We start from the raw sequence: 12102 nt of genomic DNA, 5'->3' as shown, positions 1-12102 counted from the left end.
AGCCCAAGTGAGGTCACATTTGCATTTATTGTGAGGCCCAAGGGATTCAGGCTCTGAGTCCCCATGTGCTCACAGCAGGGGCTCAGACCCCTCCTCGTGGTCCCCACCGTTTCTGGGAGGCTCCGGAGGTGGGGTCTCCCAGGGGCCCACACACCTGTCTTTCATGAGAGAGGTCTACCTCTTATTCCGCCCTGGTTCTGCCCAAAAGTCCTGTTGATGCCCATCTGCCCGCCTTAAACACGTTGAGGGAATTCTCCCCACGTCCTTCCCGCCATGCGGTGTCAACGCCAGACCAGGGGGGTGTCCTCTGGATGTGCTCCAAGTCCCCTTGGATGCCAGAGCAGTTCTGGCTCTGCATCAAAGCCAAGGTGGCGGGTGGGGGTGGGAGTGGGGGGTGGAAGGGGTGAGGGAGTGAGGGGGTGAAGGGCAGAGGTGGCCGTGTTCTGTTCCGCCCCGTGCTTCTGTCCCCTGCACCCCAAAGAGCCGTGCGTGTGCATATCACCTCTCAGACACTCTCACGAAATCGGCCTCTTTGGCTTCTGCCCTCACCGTAATCCCGGAAGCTCCGCTCTAGGCCGGGTGTGGGGCTGGGGCTGGGCCGCACTTCCCTCCTCCCGCAGCTCCTATGGGTGGCACAGGGCTGAGGGGCAATTCTGGGGCCAGACTGCTCAGATTCAAATTCTGGCTTTGCCGTTTCTAAGCCGCATGATGTTAGGTAACGTACCTACCTATCTCTGCCTCAGTTTCTCATCTGTAAAATGGAGTTGATGACATTTACCTCCTAGGGCTGTTGTGAAAGATAAACGAATAAATGTTAAGTGAGGTGCCTGGAGCGATACCCAGCGTATGTGCAGCACGATGTGAATGTTTCCTAATATCATTTTGATCATATTATGATAGTATAGCCATCATTCCGCTTTCTCCTGTGCCCTTTCTAGACACTCCTCCCTTCTTCCTCTTTTTTTTTTTTTTTTCCTTCTTCCTCTTGTAGCAACAGAGGCAGTCTCCATATGTATCAGTGGGTTCAAAACAGAACTGATAGTGGAACTATGACAGGTTACTACAGCTCACAACTCCGGGGGGTGACGTCCAATTCCAAGTGTTGCCAGTGCCCCAGTTGTTCAGTACCCAACCTGAGCAACTGAACATAACATACAGGGATCCCTGCTGTCTTAGTCTGCTCAGGCTGCTATGACAAAATACGATAGATGAGGTGGCTTAATCAACACTCATTTCTCACAGATCTGAAGGTTAGGAGGCCTAAGATCAAAGTGCTGGTAGATTTGGCTCCCGGTGAGACCCCTTCCGGCTCACACATGGCCACCGTCTCACTGTTTCCTTCCATGGCAGAAGAGAGCGGGAGAGGGAGCTCTGGTTTCTTCCTCACACCGTGAGGGCACTGATCCCATCACGGGGGCTCCATCCTATGATCTCATCTAATCCTAAGGCCCCCAGAGGCCCCCCACCTCCAAACACCAACCCACTGGAGCCAATGTATGGATTTGGGGTTGACAGAAACGTCTCTGTCCCAACCCCTGCCCCACCAGGCCGTCTCACACAGTCAGGCACTTCACAGTGGGCCTGGTGGTACGCAGGAGGCGCTCAGGAACTGACGGTGGACCCCCCTGCAGTAATCAACCCTCACGGTCACCTGGTGAGGAGCAGATGGTGGCCTCCGGACTAGGGATGGAGAAACTGAGCCTAGAGAGGCCTGCCTCGTCAGGCTGGGAGAGGCCAGGCCATGGTGACCGGCAGCCCTGGAATCTCAGTGGGTGAGATTCCCAACCCAACAGAGGGTTCTTGTTGGCTGCTGCTAAGTGCGCTGCAGGTCCTGGCACCTCTCACGGCTGTCATCCTCACTGGGTGACTCGGCTCGGCGCTGCTTTCATCTGGAGGATCCATCATTTTGAAAAAAGGCTTTCTTGGTTGCCACAGCGGCTAGCAGGTCAGGCATGAGCTCTTGGCCAGGGAGTGACCCTTTCACCTCCGTCCCCAGCTCACTGGCCGGGAGCAGTCCTGGGACCCACTTACAGTCAGGAGCCCGGGAGACGCAGGAGGCCGGGTGTGTGGGAGGGAGAAGGGCGCAGGTGGTTCCTTGTGTCCAGGCGTGGACCAGGCAAGAAGGGCCCAGGAGCTTCGGGCAGGAGGACATCCGGCCAGCCGGGGCAGATGGGGCAGAGAGGAGAGGCTTCCTTGGAGGCGGCTGGAGGCTTTGAGGAAGAGAGGCAAGGCAGGGTCGGAAGGCAAAGAGGGGAAAGAGGACGTGTGCCATGTGGGCCCAGAGAACGAGCAGGCACCTGCAGGTAGGAGAGCAGAAGATGCCTCTGAGGAAAAAGAAGAACATTCTGGCTTGAGCAGATCTGTCTCGGGAGGGTGACGAAGCAAAGGGTGGCCTTTCAGGCCTTAGAGAAAGAAATATTTGGGAGGCAGAGCTGATGAATCAGGAGCCCATCACCAGCCCCTGTGTGGGTGTGGGGGGAGAAGGCGATACTGGTTTGACTTCCAGTTTCTTGGCTTGGGAAACTGGGAGGTGAAGGTGCTGCTGTCATCGAATCAGAGACCCCGAGAGAAGGAGTCTGGTGTGGGGTCGGAGAGAAAGCTTGGTTAGGGCCATGTGGGGTTTGAGATGGGCACCCCCTCCAGGGAGGGGGTCAGGAGGCAGGGGACGGTTGGGTTCTGAGCTCAGGAGGAGCTGGGCCCGAGTGAAGGGCAGAGGGGTAGGCACACAGATGGCGTCATGGGAAGGGCGAAAGGAGAAGGGGGCCCAGACAGAGTTCTGGGGAGCAGCCTTGTAAAGTGAAGCCAGAGAAGTCCAAGGAGGTGCAAGCCGGAGGAATGGGGGAAAAGCCAGGAGATGTCGTGGGAGCAGGGGAGAGCCAAGAAGAGAGGAGCTGTTTGTCGTGTCTGACGTCGTCCCGGTGTCCAGATGAGGAATGACCAGGGGACTTAGTGACAAGACGGTGCCTGGTGACTTTGGCAGGGATTGTTGCTGGGGCATGATGGGTAGAGAAGCCAGATTGGAGTGGTCAAGTGTGGACAACTGTCTCAGAAGCTTCCCTGGAGGGTAAGGAGAGAGACAGCCTGTCAAGGGAGGCTATTCCTGAAAAAGTATTTTATTACTATTATTTTTCTTTTAAGAAGGGAGAGATTTTTTTTTTTTAAAGATTTTATTTCTGGGCAGCCCAGGTGGCTCAGCGGTTTAGCACTGCCTTCAGCCCAGGGCGCGATCCTGGAGACCCGGGATCAAGTCCCACGTTTGGTTCCCTGCATGGAGCCTGCTTCTCCCTCTGTCTGTGTCTGCCTCTCTCTCTCTGTGTGTGTGTGTCTCTCATGAATAAATAAATAAAATCTTAAAAAAAAAATAAAGATTTTATTTCCTTATTTGAGAGAATGAGAGGGCACAGCAGGGGGAGGAGGGAGAGGGAGAGGGAGAAGCAGGCTCCCCCCTGAGCAGGGTGGGCAGGGGAGAGGGCTCGATCCCAGGACCCTGGGATCATGACCTGAGCCAAAGGCTGTGCTTCACCACTGAGCCACCCTGGCAACAAGGGAGAGATTTGAGTATGTTGATAGCTGAGGGGAAGGAGCTGGTAGGGAGGAAGATGTTGGATTCAGGGGGCTCCTTGAGGAGTTGGGGGCGGTGGGAGGAATCCAGGGCTGGGCTGGGAGATGGGGATTCACCTGGAAGGTCTGCTGTGAGGAAGCGGTGGAGAATCACAGAGGCTCTGGGGAGGCCGGGAAGGGGGAGGGGGTGCGGTGGGGGGCGGTGGGAGGGGGCGATGAGGGTGTAAGACACGGGGAAAGTGGGCGCAGAGACAGGAAGCTGAAAATAGCAGTGAGAGGTAAGAGACGCACACACAAAGGTAATCAGAGAAATAAAGAGAAGAGAAGAAGAGCGCCAGGGAGGGGAGGATAAAAGGCTGAGCTGAGGCTCAGGAGAGGCCCCTCAGGAGGGACTGGAGGGCAGGCAGGGTGGGGAGGGCCTGTGGAAGGGGTGTGCGCTCTTCTCAGGCCCCCTGGGCCAGCCCAGAGTTCAGACCCTCTCCCAGGACCTACTGGGGCCCAATCCAGAAATCCACCTGACCGGAGCCCCCCAGAGCCAGGGCCCTTGCTCCCATGGTGGGGGTGGAGGTGGGGGTGGAGGTGGGGCTGTAGGGGGGTGGGGGACCTGCCAAGCCTTTCCTCTGTCAGGGGAGCACCGGCCAGGCCCCTCGGTGCTGCGGATCCTGGGCAGAGGGGGGCCGGGTCTTCACAGAAGGGGGGCCGGTCCAGGCCTCTGGCTACCCAACGGGCATTGGACCCTACATATGGTACGGTCAGGCCCGGAGGGAGAGGACAGTAGCCGCCAGCCCCCTGCCTTTCACCCCTCATGGCCCCAGGCCCAGGTCCCGGTCGCCCGGTGGGGCCTAGGCCACCCTGACATTCACCTAATTGTCTTCCCGCTTTGATGAGTGGCTCCGCAGAGGCGCCACCACGGATCAAATTAAATGTGAGCCAAGCAGGCAGCCCCGCTGATGAGATGGGAAATACCACATTTACATAGCCCTGCACCGGGCAGGGGGACCCAGGGCTGGGGGACCCAGGGCCGGGGAACCCAGGGCAGGGGGAACACAGGGCTGGGGGACCCAGGGCCAGAGACAGAGATCCAGGGACCCAGGCAGAGACAGAGGGAGTCAGAGACACAGAGACAGAGAGACAGGAGTAGAGGAGCAAGAAAGAGATGGGCGGGGAGGTGGGGGAAGGAGCACAGAGGCACCATATCCAGGGTCCAGGTCGCTGTTGCTGAACTGAGCCAAGGGCAGTGGGGGAGGGGAGAGAGCGACCCAGGTGGACCCCGTCAGGCCCAGCCCGCCAGCCACAGAGGTAGAAAGGTAGCCTGGCGCCCACGATGCAGCTGAGGTCCCCTCGGCCTGCTCCCAGCTGGGTCCCCAGGCAGCTCCTCTGTTCCACCCAGACCTCACAGCTGGGCTGCAGCTGCATCTCCCTCAGCACAGCCGGGCAGTGGGTGTGGCTGTGAGCTTCCCCTCAGTTCACTTGGGGACATTCTGGCTGCCCCGGAAGGGTGTGTGTGTGTGTGTGTGTGTGTGTGTGTGTGTGTGTACAAAAGGGACAAAGAGAACGCGACCACGTGTGGCACCTGCATGGGATGTCCTGTGCCAGGGGGGCTGGCCGTCACCAGGCCTGACGCTCAGGGATGGCGGTGGATGGGTCCTCCCTCCCACCTGAAGGGCTGGGGCGGCCTGGAGGCTGCCACCAGTGGACCTGAGTCCGTGTGCAGGGTGCACGGTGGGGCCCCGGGGTTCCCCTCAGAGCCATCGCGCCACCAGCCCCTCCGGCCCTCAGCGGCCTGTCCCGGGTGCCAAGCATTCTGACAGCCTCAGAGCGACTCCGGGGGGAAGGCTGCTGCCATTCTTTCCTCTTTATAAAGAAGCAAACTGAGGTTTGGGGGGAGAGGTGTGCCAGCCGGAGGCGACACAGCCCGGACGTGAGCCCAGGACTGGCCCCGGCCACCTTCCTCTGCCTGGTTTTCTGTTGGTGGCTCCGGGTGTCCGGGGCTCCCGACAAAGGCACGGAGTCCTGCGGTTAGTCGGGGCTGGAAAGAACTCACTCATCCCTTCTTTCCGTGTTCTAAATGGGTTCCTTCCAGAAACACCCCCCTCGGCTCCACCTTCGGCCTCCCAGGCCTGGGCTGGACACAGTATCGTACTGCCACCGTTGGCGGCGGTCGCCGGGCACGAGCCACGTGTGTCACTGAACCCTCACTTGGAGCCCAGGCAGGAGGCACCATCGTCAGCCTCGTGTGACAGCTGTGGAAACTGAGGCTCACTCGAATCCGGGAGAGGCATCTCGTTGAGAGTCCATGTGGGGTCAATCCTCCCTCCCTCTGTCACTGACCCAGTCCCAGCCATCCGGGGAGGCGGAGGGAGTCGGAGGGACGCGGAGGGATGCGGAGGGACGGGCCTTGCACACACACTCACGTGCTCACTCACGTGTGTGGGCTCACACGTCCCTGCAGGCGTGTGTGAGCTCGGGGCTGGGCCCTGGCGGGACGCCCCACCCTGGGCTAGAGTCTGGGGTTTCCTCTTTACCCCCTTGACTCCTCACGATGACTCTACTCCCTGGGAATGGTTTTACCCTCATTTTGGGGTGAGCACTCAGTCTCAAAAATGAGAAGTGACAGCAAGTTAGCTCCAAGGCTAGTTCTGGGACCCAAGCGCCCAGATTCCCGGCTCTTTCGGGGGGCCCCCTCGAGGCTCAACAAGCTTCTCCCCCCACCCCCTTGGGAACTCCTACTGGGGTGGGGGGCCCTGCCCAGGGAAGCTGGCCCACGGAAGTGCCTGTTGGCTCCACCGAAAAGCCCTTCCCCCTCACCCATGGGGGCCAGGGCGGCTTTTACTGGGGAAATAATTAGAAATCTAATTCTTATTTCTCCCACTCCGCTAATTGTCTGTGGACAATTTGATTGTAACAGTCGTCACTGAAGCAGAAAAACCACCTTATTTCTGCCAGACATCCTCCCTGCAATTAACACCAGCAACTGCCTGGCTCCCCTCTCACCTGCAGAGCCCCAGGGCCCCAGGGGCCCTCACCTCTCTGCCTCCCAGCTCTGGTGAGGGCACATCTGGGGGCCAGGCCTGGCCGCAAGGGGGACGGGGCACGTGCAGGTGCCCCAGGAAGCACCTACAGGACAAGGTGTGGTAGGGGGAGGGGGGTGGAGAGAATGCTTGGGCATTTGGGGGAAAGAAGAAGGGGCCAGATGGAGACCCCCGTTCCAGGGTCCAGGGAGCTGCAGGGGGCAGTGGGGTCAGTACGACACAGACCCAGGGCAGAGAGAGATGGGGGACAAGGGAACGCCCAGTGGGGGTCAGGCCGAGGAAGCAGCAGCCAGCCTCCCCCCACCCCCCCGCCCCCAGCCCAGACTGTCTCTCTGCCAAGGCAGGGGACACACCTCTGAGACAAAACCAGACAGTGTTTTTAGGAGCGGGCTGCTGAGGGCTCCCCAGAGAGCCAGCCTCCGGTGGGTGGGATGTGGCTGATGAAGAAAGGAAGGTGGGGGAGGAGGGGATGGGGCATGGGTGGGGAGGGGGCTGGGAAAGGTGAAGGATCCAGAAACCAGAGGAGCATGCAGATGGGGACAGACTGGACTGGTGGGACGGGACTGAGCGTGGCACAGACACAGTGCGGGGCTGACCTGTTGCCCACGGCTCTTCCACCAGCTGCCCACCCACCCCTCCCTGGCAGCACAGCCCTCAGGGGGTCAAACAGGCGCCAGTCCTGCTGCGGTCTCCCTCCAGATCATATCTCTGGAGCCTCCCACGCTGTCCCCCCCTCTCTCTTCGGGGCCAGGCCAATGGCAGTGGGTGGCGGTGGGAGCCCTGATCCCATACAAGCAGAGGCCCCTACCTTGGGGTGCAGGCCAAAGAGCTCACAGTGGCCCCTTGTGCCATGGAAGCTGGCAGGGAGGGACTCCCGACTGGTGGCACTAACCTGCTTCTGGGTGCACGTCCCAGGGCATCCACCCCTGGGGTAGGAGGGTGCTCTGTGTAGGGGCAGGGGGTGGCATCCCTGTGCTGATGCCTAGGGAACCCTGAGCAGCCTCCCCCAAGGGAAGGAACCCCTGCTTGCCACCGGGGCTCTGGCCTGGCCCTGCTCCCTTAGCTAGGCCGGAGGGCAAGTGCCAGGGACAGAGGGGTGGCCTGGCCCCCCGCTTGGGTGGGAGGGATGGCGGGGAGCCCAGCCCAGAGCCGCCTTCGCCTCTTCTTCCCTCTGCGGGTTCTCAGCCCTCCCCTCTCCCCCCTCCCAGGCTTGTCAGGGGAGGATGTGGGGGGGCGCCGGGGGCTCCTGTCAGTCTAGAGCTGGAGAGCTCCCCGAGCTTCATTAACATGCAAATTAGCAAGTTCTGACTGGCTATGGCAGCGCCCGGCTGCCACCCTCCCAGCCTCCCGCCCCTGTGTGTGTGTGTGTGTGTGTGTGTGTGTGTGTGTGTGTGTGTCTGTGCAGAGGGATCTGCAGCAGGGTCTGGAAGGGGGGAGAGCAGCTCTCCCGGCCCTGGACTCACAGCAGTACACCTGTGCGTCACACACAATTCTATCCACACACCTACACAAAGACACATACACCCATCGCGCGCAAATATGATCAGTGTATACAAGTGCACGCCAGGCGGACCGACACTCCGGGTCGCAGCCCGTCAGCCACATTTTACAGCCTAGGGACACCCGTGGACAATCAATCACCGACACCCAACTTTCCCCACAGTGGGTCACACCGCGAGCTGTCCCAGGCAGGCACACCTGGCTCCAGCTCCCTGCTCCTTCCAGACTATGCATAGTCCCACCAAGGGACTATGCCCATAGCCACACTGTCCCCCCCCAACCCCCCCCCCCCACACACACACACACAGCCACAGGCACAGCTCGGCCGTCACCCCAGGTCACACCCAGGCCAGGTGCAGTGGGAGGCAGGTAGGAGGCCATACCCTGCCTGGACACCCGGACCACCCAGGCCCTGTTCCTCCCACTGGCATTGACAGAGACCAGCCTCAGTCTCCTGGCCCCGCCCTCATGCTTGCCTTTCCCAGGCCTTCGCCCCCTCTGCCTGGACTCCCCACCCCAGTCTCCTTCTTTCCGCCCACTTGCACCCCCATCCTGCCCCAGCAGCCTGCCCTTGGCCTGCCCTTTGTGGGGCTGGGCTTCCCCGGGAGTGGCCCTGGTCACACTGCACTGTGACTGGCCTGCTGATGTGTCTGCCTGCACCAGGCAGGGAGCCTGAGGAGGAGGAGGAGCAGGAGGAGGAGCAGGAGGAGGAGCAGGAGGAGGAGGAGGAGGACTGGGTGGCCTCAGGACAGAGCGCTGCTCTGTCTCCAGTGCTCAGCTCACCCCGACCCACCCGCGCTGTTTCTGCAACAGGCTGGAGCAGGAGCCGGCAGGGCTAATAATGTGAACGGCTAATACCCGGTACTTGCTGTGTGCTGGGCCACACACAGCGACCCCATGGTGGGGGGCCTGTTATTACCAACCCCCTTGTTAGATGAGGAAACCCGGGGTGCAGAGCGATTAAGGAGCTTGGCGGCTCCTGCCTCTAAGTGACTAGCCAAGCTGGCACCTGAACTCTGCGTGTCTGGCCCTGGACAGCCCTGCATGGGCTCTTCCCCAGGACCACTCGGAGGGTGGGGGGCAGTCACCTGCAGTGGGGAGACAGAAGTAGGGGAGGGGAAGAGCCGTGGGAGGAGTTCCCCGAGCCCTGAGGAATAGAAGGGGTCTCAACTTCTAAGGGGGTGGCCTTGCTCACTTACACCTGTCATGGAAGCTGGGGCCGTGAGGACCCAGGGCGTCAAGGGTGGGGGGATAACCAGGAAGGGCACTCCCCCTGCCATTATAGGGAGGGGGTGCCTGAGGCCAGAGAGGTCCCAAGTCAAACTGACCCCCATGTCTTTAATACCCGCTGTGTGCCAAGCCCTCACCTGACTGATCCCCTTTATTCTTCAGGCTCGCCCACTTTCTAGCTTCATCTGACAGGTCAGAAAAGTGAGGCTCAGTGTATCTCCTCATGGTGGGGGGCAGTGGGGTGGACACCTGTGGTTTGGTCTGTGGGGGAACCATGCTGCCCCTGCTTCTGGGATGGGAGGTGCCATCTCTTAGGGTCCCACCCTCCTGTGCAGGGTTGATGGGGGGGGGGGGTCAGTGACAGACACGTGATTCAAAGTGAGCCAATCGGTGCCCTCACTTGAGAGTTTTGACCTTGGGACCTGTGGTCCAGGCTTTGGAGTTTGCAGTAGCGCGGACCCCCTTGTGCAGTGAGAGGAGGGAAGCTGCAAGTGCGCTGAAGGGAAGGGAGGAGGTGTGGCCACCACCTCCTGGAATGGGGCCAGTCGGTGTGCCCTCAGCGTGCCCTCAGCTCACTGGGCGGCCGCCAGCTGGTTCCACCTTGTCCGAGTCTCTCCTCCACCCCTCCCTCACCCCTCTGCTCATCTAGCGCCCACCATCATCACCCAGGGGGCTCCTGGGGACTGGAGCCAGGCACGAGGTGGCTGTGCCCATTGGAGGGCCCAGCGGAGGGCTGGGGCAAGGCTCAGGGCACAGGACGGCCTCACTCCTGCCAACAGTTTGTGGCTGAGTGGCTGCCTGGGGTCACTGAGGGGTCCTCACCCCCACACTGCCCGAAGCCAGGGCCCCGGTCCCGTGTTCGCTGTGCCCCCAAACCGTGTCTGGCACACAGAAGGCCTCCGCTGTCTATTTGTGAAATGAATGAATGGCTGGGTCAATTGACATATGACTCAGGCCTTGGCTGGGCACAGACTTCGTTCACCAGTGCGGGGCTCTGCAGGTGGTCCTCCCTGCTGACCAGCCAGTCCCCTCCGGTCCCTTTTGCGGCCCCCCTTCCCAGCCTTTGAGTCTTTCATCTAGTCCAGGGGAGTGGGGCTGGAGGAAAGCAGCAGCCAGTTGCTTTTGGTCTTAACTTATAAGAGCATCTTTTGAATGTAAAAGCTGAGACTATACACCTTTGTTTCTTGCTTCTGGTGCAGGAGCCACCCCAGTGTCACCCTATATGGTGAGGCAGGCTCTGAGGGCCACCCCCAACCCCCGTGGTAGAATGTGGTGGCTCAGGACTGAAGCTCACTGTGGGGGCTGGGAGGAAAGACCCTCGGAGAACAAGACGAGACCTTTGGTGAGAGTGGGTGGGGGAAAGAGTGGCCTATTTTAAAATTTATTCATGAGAGATACACAGAGAGAGGCAGAGACACAGGCAGAGGGAGCAGCAGGCCCCATGCAGGGAGCCCGACGACGTGGGACTTGATCCCAAGTCTCCAGGTGGTGCTAAACCGCTGAGCCACCAGGCTGCCCAAGAGTGGCCTATCGATTAATCATGCAAAATGTCATCAGGCCCCCTGTCAGCTGTTGAGCTGGGCCTCAAACCCAGGGCTCCCTGCAACCAGGCCTTCACGCCCCCAGTGTGGCTTTCTGAACTCCTCATTGAGAATTTCTGGCACTGGCCATTTGCTTCTGAAGTTGGAGTTGTCGGGACTCACTGAATGTGACCTGGTGAATCCTGTCTTGACCCACGTGGGCCCCAGGTGGGGCTTGCCAGGGACCCACCCTCCCAGTTTGAAGGCCACTGGGAGGCCTGGGGCTTCTGTTCAGGGCTTTTTGGTCCAGGGGAGGGCCTCAGGTCCCTGGAGAGAGAGAGGGGCCCAGCGCCCCTGAGGATCCTTTGAGACTGCCCCCAAATTCTGCCGAGGCGGAGCAGAGGTGTCCGCGTCTCTAGCTCCGGTTCCTCAGCTTGGCAGCTGCCACCGGCATTTGGCACAGACAAGGCAGGAGCTCGGCATCCAGCTGGGGGCTCTGGGGGGCCTAGCATGGTGGGCAAGCCAGGGCAGCCCTGCCCGGCCCTGGAAGCAAAGGGTTAACCGGCTGGGGAAGGCGGGAGCAGCAGTCATTTGGCTAAGGAGCCTTGTTAATTGATTCCCTCATTCCCATTTGTTCCTGCTAAAGAGAGACAGATGAGAGCGAGCCCGCCAGGCCCGTCTTGGCACCCGGCAGCTTGGCTGGGCACAGCTGTGCTCCTGGCGCTGGTGTCTCGGTGGGGGGAGGGACAGTCACCACCGAGGTGAGGAGGTGGGGCGCTCCCGGCTGGCCTGGCGCCTCCCTCTGCGCACCCCCGGACTGCAGAGATGATCACCCCCGGACTGCTTTCCAGACGACAGAGCTTTCCTTTCGCCTTGTGACACCTCTTTGATCTTTTTGGCCTGCGCTGTCGCCACCCGTGGTCTGGGAGCTCAGTAGCCGAAATCAGAGGCCCCCTCTCAGCACGGGCTCACCGTGAGCTCCTGCCAGCCGGGGGCCCAGGCGAGGTTTCTGCCTGGAAGAGGCTCCGCTCTGATCCATCCAGTTGAGTTCTGCAGCTTTGTGAGGCAGGCTGAAGCCCGTGTCACAGAACTGGCAGTCTTGTCGGGGCCGCAGGCCCCATCTGTGTCCCCTGGTCCTGACCCGACTCAGACTCAACGTTTTATCTGAGCCTGCCCCACTGTCATCTCAGCCACGCTCCCTGGTGCCTGTTAGATTGGGCTGCTTGGGATCCCCGGGTGGCTCAGCGGTTTAGAGCCTG

The sequence above is a fragment of the Vulpes vulpes genome, chromosome 10, assembly GCF_048418805.1.
Source record: "Vulpes vulpes isolate BD-2025 chromosome 10, VulVul3, whole genome shotgun sequence".
NCBI classification, from domain to species: Eukaryota; Metazoa; Chordata; class Mammalia; order Carnivora; family Canidae; genus Vulpes; species Vulpes vulpes.
The sequence above is the reverse complement of the archived record's forward strand: the minus strand, read 5'-3'. Positions refer to the sequence as shown.